This window comes from Octopus sinensis, linkage group LG5 (genome assembly GCF_006345805.1).
Source record: "Octopus sinensis linkage group LG5, ASM634580v1, whole genome shotgun sequence".
Classification (NCBI taxonomy): Eukaryota; Metazoa; Mollusca; class Cephalopoda; order Octopoda; family Octopodidae; genus Octopus; species Octopus sinensis.
In genome coordinates, this window is record NC_043001.1 from 106,850,504 (window position 1) to 106,857,711 (window position 7,208).

Below are 7,208 nucleotides of genomic sequence, written 5' to 3' on the forward strand. Positions count from 1 at the left end.
TCATCTATATCAGTAATTTTGTGGAGTGACTCGCAGCAAACTTATGAATTGAAAGTCATGTCCATCTTTGAATCTGACTCCGCTGTATAGGGCTGAAACTTTCGAACTTTCTCATTTAGAAATTGATACTGAAATGTCACTGAGTTCAAAGGACAACAACTCTTTAATATCTTCTCGCGAAACATAAGAAACCTACACAGAAAAGATATGAATATGTACAAAAATCACTTTAACATTCTTCCCCACCCCGTATATTGGATGATAAAATATCACAGCAAGAAATGCAAATGAGCGCAATGATATCAGATATTATCATTTAGCAAATGCAAAAGCATGACACAAAGGCAGTATTCCAACTTATGCTTTCGTCAAATGGATTGAACAAAAATATTAATCAAAACAGAATTTATATTAGTGTACCTTCAGCAAAGACGAGAAAAATAAGGTGTGTTACTCATTACCATAGTGCGAATCACTAAAGAAACTATATAGTGTATATCATATGTGTGTGTGTGTGTGTGTATGTATGTATATGTGTATATATATATATATGTATATATATATATATATATATTATATATATATATATATATATATATATGTATATATATATATATGTGTGTGTGTGTGTGTGTTTCAGAAGCTTTTGATAATTAGAAATTCCCCGTAACTTCTATGATTTACACTACTAAAAAGTTAACCGTATTGGACTATCAGAATGTTACTGCGAATGAAATATAGATCCAAAGCCGTTTTAAGCATCATTCATGAGTCGATGCTTGAAAAATCCGAAACCATACGAAGTCTAACACCAATAAAGCCAGATAATCAAATTCGTTCTACACTAATTGGCCATCTTCTACTAACCATCACTTCAGCTAAGAGGTCTTAACATCTATCACAGTCCCTCAACCTGCTAGAAATGGAAACTAAATCTTCATCAGATCACGCCTTGTTGCAATATAGGAAGAAGAACACAAAGAATAATGTGATCCTGGATGTACTATGTGAATAAAAGATGAGCCGATCATAGCTGGAACGCTATTGATCATAATTCTAGTTTGTTATAAATTATTTGAACTAAACAACAACAACCACTCCAAAATATACAACACAACTTATAAGTATCCTTTACAAAAGATATAAAGTTCAATTTAAATATTTCTTCACAAAATTCTGGAAAATTGTAATATATATTCCAGGAAACGATAACTCTGTAGTAAAACCAACAAAGTTTGATAAGTGAAAAAATGTTTCATTCATTGAACAGATAATGATATGAAATTATTGTTTGATCCAGTACCGGCTCTTCTTGAACATGAACATATAATATGTTGTAATGTAACATAATCATAAGGCGGTGAACTGGTAGAATCATTAGCGTGCTAAGCAAACGGCTCAGCGGTATTTCGTCCAACTTCACGTTCTGAGTTCAAATATCACGAAGGTCGACTTTACCTTTCATCCTTTCGGTGTCGAGAAAATAATTACCAGTTGAGCACTCTGATCGATGTAATCGATTTACTTCTCCTCCAAACTTATCGGCCTTGAGCCAAAATTTGAAATTAATATTTAGTTACATGAAGGCAGCGAGCTGGCAGAATCATTAGCGCGCCGGGCAAAAGACTCGACGATATTTTGTCTGTCTTTACGTTCTGAGATCAAATGCCGCCGGGGTAGACTTTGCCTTCCATCGTTTCGTGCTCGATAAAAATAACTACCAGCTGAACCCTGGAATCGATGTAATCGATTTAGCCCCGCCCCAGAAATTGCTGACCTTGTGCCAAAATTTAAAACCAATATTATATAATCATTATTTATATTCGTGTGTCTGAAGCATGGATTGTTGAAATGATCGAAATGAAGAAATAATTTTAATGCCAACATCGTTATTCTTGAACTTACCATATATATAGTAAAAAAGTGTAAAAACATCATATCGGTCCAATGATGCCCCCCTTTCGGATTCCCATATATTTTCTTCACAAACACTGGAAACTCTCTTATTTTGTTGCTTTGTTGGCAACCGGCTTGAACTCTCACAAGAAGAACTCAAATGAAACAAAAAAATCATACACACATGCATACGTATGTGTGTGCGTTCAAGTGGGTCTCACGCGCGAGCATGAGTGACCATCAATGGTGGTCAGAAAATACAGTTATTATTATTAATGTCCGTGGGAAATTTGGTCCTGAAGAGCGTACAGAACATTACAACAACTCGCATAATCAAAGCTAAGAAACCAAGATAAAGGCCACAGCAAGATCTGCCTATCAGCAATGTTAACGTGTATTAAACAATAATAACTTTCTCCAGGAAGTATGCTAAAATTATTGTTATGAGGAACAGAACCTTTACATTCTTGGACCTTTTTCCAACACACGTAAACACAAAGCCCCGTACTTTATTTGCATTAATGTGTACATATAAGTGAATATATAAATACACACACACAGACACACAAATATACAAAAATACTTCTTAACTGGGCATGTACCTAGCGTTACGTACGATAAAGAACAATGGAAAAATCTAAATTAAGATTACAAATACATAAATACATACATACATACATGCATACATGCATAGAAACATACATGCATGCATACATACATACTTACATACATACAGACATTACATACATACATACATACATACATACATACATACATACATACATACATACATACATACATGCACACACACATATACTTACATACATACATACATATATGTGCGTATATATTCTGTGTATTGATACGTGTACGTATCTAAGTGCGTAGACACATATACGTACATATTAAGTGTATGTATATATGTACGTATGTATGTATACCTGCCTGTCTATGTGTGTGTGTGTTTACGTATGCATGTATGCATCTATGTACCTACGTAAGAATGTAATATACGTATGCATACATGTAAGTATAAGTACAATTAATATATATATATATATATATATGCATACTTACAGACGTATGTATATACGTCTGTAATAATGTATATATTTAAGTAATTATCTAGGTATATAAGGCTGTCTGGCTAACAGGCTAACTGCATGTGTGTGTGTATGGATGTATGTATGTAAACAGGATATATTTCTTTATGAATCAAAGTCTATGAACGGCACAACTTTATAGTCTGAAGGACAGATTTGACAGTCTCATGAGTTATGATTTATAGGTAGGACTAAATATATTTTATTAAGGACTGATTTGCTTTTACTCATGTTCGGCTAGTGGAAAACATACGGAAGTACTTAAATATAAATTGATATGCCCGCAGCAACTATTAAGCGTATTTAAACTGCACAAACAGGCCATAAATCAAGGAACACACACAATATAGCGTTCAAGTATACCATCATATATATATATTTTTATACATCTATCATGGTAATGTATATGCCATACATATACGTATATATGTGTGTCTGTGTGTGCGTGTGTGTGTGTATAGTTGAGATTTACGGAAAAACAAATATATATATGTATGTAAATACACACATCTATATACATATACATATATACATACACACATACATATGGACGTGTGTTTGGGTGTGTGTGTGTTTATATTATATTGCGTATACGTTGACAAGCTTGGTAATCATATACTGAGCTTCACCCTGCAAAAAAGATACTATGGTTAAACCACCCATACACACACACACACATGCTCACACACATACAAACACAACGCTTTTCTTACAGGATGCTACTAAGAATACTTTCGACTAGTTTTGATTGGTTAATGTCGTTTATATGAATACCTACACGCTGTCTCAGTTCTTGTATTAGTTTAGTTTATGTATAATTTACTCACTCATATATACATAGAGGTCTGTGTCAGCTGCATTATAGCCCCGTTTTGTATATATTTATTGATAGAATATTTTGTTGACAGGTCAATGGAAGGTTGATTAAAGAAGTTTAGGACAGAAGATTCCTCAGCTCTTTAGATTGTATAGTTATACTCCCCACTCATACTTAGTGTTAAAACACCTAATCGAGTTAACTCATTATTAAATTCAATATAACTGCCTTAATTATTTTAATTTTTATATAACTTTTATATCATTTTCTTATTATGTTATAAGATAGGCAATTTCTAAGTTTCTAAATTTCCGTTTCTATATAGTTCCTGTTTACTTTTAATCACTTTGTCTGTTAGATGTATTACCCGCTTATAGTAGCGCTTATGATGTCTCCACATCGATAGCTTGTTTGACATTTACTGTACTTTTTCCTATTTAAACTAATTACTCTCAAGTAAGTTTATCTTTTTATTAAAATTCATATAACTTATTCAAGAATTTTATACCAGTATTGGATAACTCAACGTTGGTAATAATAGGCTCGTTTAGTAATAGACCTAAGAGTAGACATATTCATAAAAATACTTATCGCTTTCATTTATACACCATATAGAGGCAGCAAGCTGGCAGGATTGTTACCACACAGGATACACTGTGTAGCATTTCTTCCGGTTTTACTTTCTGAGTTCAAATGGAACCAAGGCCAATTTTGCATTCAAATTTCGCAGTCGATAAAAAAAAAAAGTACCAACTCAGTATGCATACACAAGCCTTCTCACCTAAAATTTCAGGCCTGGTACCTATAGTAGAAAAGATCTATGCACCATATATTTTAACTCATAATTCTAACACTTAGTAACTACAAACGTGAATGTTATGTTACATAATATATGGAATAACTGCATTGTATAATAGGTGACTAAACATATTTTAAATGTTCAACATCTTCTGCCATCTGTTTATGTACCTGATCAGCTAGACTAGTTTACTTCTTGTTGGGTATTTGTTGATGCAAGGTCTTTGCTTATCGTCTTTTGAGAGTGAGATCCTAGGTTTTATATGGTTCAACGAAGTTAATTGTAGTTCTACTGCAGTCGCTCTAACTGTTACATCATCTGCGTGCTAAAGTTCAATTATTGGTTAACTGAGATCTTTATACTGGCACAGTTTTGACCATCCTTGAATAGCTTGCTATTTATTCTGCAGAGGTCTGAACGTCAGACAGAATTTTGTTCATAATAATTTCCAGCTTACCTGGGCAGAAGATGGAAAAGAGCAGACAATCACATATTCCTTCTCAGTTTTCATTTTAAACTAATTTATAGTAAATGAGTATCACGGCACTTTAGTTTCCATTTCTATGTGCTGGAATTGTGATTGCGAGGAAATTTCTTAAACAAAATTCGGTAAGCTTTTTAACACAGCTTTAAGATTTACGAAATTAAGTAAACTTGACAGTTTTTGATACCATTCTCTTTGAAAATTGTGTAAATTATGGGCGACATGTTCGTAGACTGGAAATTTTCCGCCAGATATGAAACCGTGCAAACTAGCACCTGTTTTGAGAGCCATACGACGGGATTGATTTCATTTGATAAAAATAATATATTGTATTTTGATCCTCCCAATGTTTAATAATGTGGATATATATATATATCTTAATGGCACTCCGTGGGTTGCGATGACGAGGGTTCCAGTTGATCTGATCAATGGAACAATCTGCTCGTGAAATTAACGTGCAAATGGCTGAGCACTCCACAGACACGTGTACCCTTAACGTAGTTCTCAGGGCGATTCAGCGTAACACAGTGTGACAAAGCTGGTCCTTTGAAATACAGGTACAACAGAAACAGGAGGAAAGAGTGAGATAAAGTTATGGTGAAAGAGTACAGCTAGTGAAGTAAAATATATATATATTCACGAATATTTATTTAAGCAGACATTGTTATGTATCGACTTATTGTATATTCTCAGACTGAAAAGCTTCAAATAAATTTAAAACTTCATTTCTTTTCTAATACTAAACAAGTTGTACTTGGTTTTTAGTAAGTATTTAATTATTTTGATTTAGTTACTTTCTATATGTTGGTATTAATGTTATTTTATTTAAATAAGATAATATAAACACACATATTTCGAACATGTAAGGGGTTTCTTTCTTTTTCTTTTGTATGCTATAATATTTAACATGTCTTCTAATCAACATTTCCAAAAAATTCTATATCCGAAATATAGCCTGTTTAACTTCAAAAGAAGTAATACGACAATGAGGATAAAACTGAGACCAAAGAAGGATGGTAGATTGTTGAGGAGAGTCTGTTAAAAAGGGGAAGAAAAATGCTAGAGAGAAACAAAAAGCTCAAAAAGAAAAGACATAGGATAATGAAGAAAAGCCTACCTCTCTCCCGGAAGAAACCAAGAGCAACGAACCCAGCTCGTCCTTGGAAGCTACGTGGTTTAGCGTGATGAGAACATTCAAGATTTTATAGGCAACAAGTGGAAAGAAGCAAGTGAAAAGATGTTGATTGCAGCGCATGAGGACAGAGTGCAAAGAAGGATAGACTGCTGGTGAAAACAATATAATCATTCTATTCGTAGCTGTATCTTAATTATATAAAAGACGTAGCTCTTTTTTTCGAGCCACTCCAATTATCAACTTAATCTAGGGACATACATATAAGGGTAAGAAACCCTGATGTAACACCTGAACAGCTTCTCACTTACGATGAGATGGGGATGCGTGGCCCTTATTTGTTGCATTACATGTACATACACCTCACACACACTCCTGAGACACACATACTCACACACACACACACACACACACACACACACACACCACACACACACACACACACACACAATATATAATACATGCACAACACGTTATATATATGTAAATATTTACATGTATACATACATATAGTTAGCTAGCTAGCTAGCAAGACAGACAGACAGATAGACAGTCAGACAGACAAACAGACAGACAGACAGACATATAGAGATATATTTGTCCGTGTGTTTGTGCCTATTTATTTTATGTATATTGCTTATATCAAATTTTTCCTTCCTTTTTATATATTTGGCAGGAAGAGGCATAGAAGTGGTATAGAAAGGTAAAAACAAAGAAAACAACGGCAAATAATTTTTAAATGAAAACACACAAGAAAACAATGAAAGCATTTCATTTAAATAGCAATAATAGCTCTAATAATTAGTAAAACAAACAGCCAAACTGCAGAGACAGTGTAGCAGCAGAGAGTAACAAACAATTTTTATATTTACTAAGTATGGTATTTTAGAATGTTTTATATCATAGGAGATACTTGCAATTCTGTAACAGCCTTTGCAGGGTGTTGATTTTAATTAACCCGCAAAAAAGCTTAGCAA

General features: G+C 33.5%; 1 protein-coding gene across 1 annotated transcript in view; it reads right to left on the reverse strand.

Annotated features, from left to right (window-relative positions):
* Positions 1-6,299, reverse strand: part of LOC115212239 (bone morphogenetic protein 5-like) — a 75,829-nt gene extending 69,530 nt beyond the window's left edge. The window contains exon 1 of the mRNA XM_036502987.1: positions 6,217-6,299. The gene's annotated coding sequence lies outside the window, so the exon portion shown is untranslated. The remainder of the gene's footprint in view (positions 1-6,216) is intronic.
* Between the last annotated feature and the right edge of the window lie 909 nt (positions 6,300-7,208).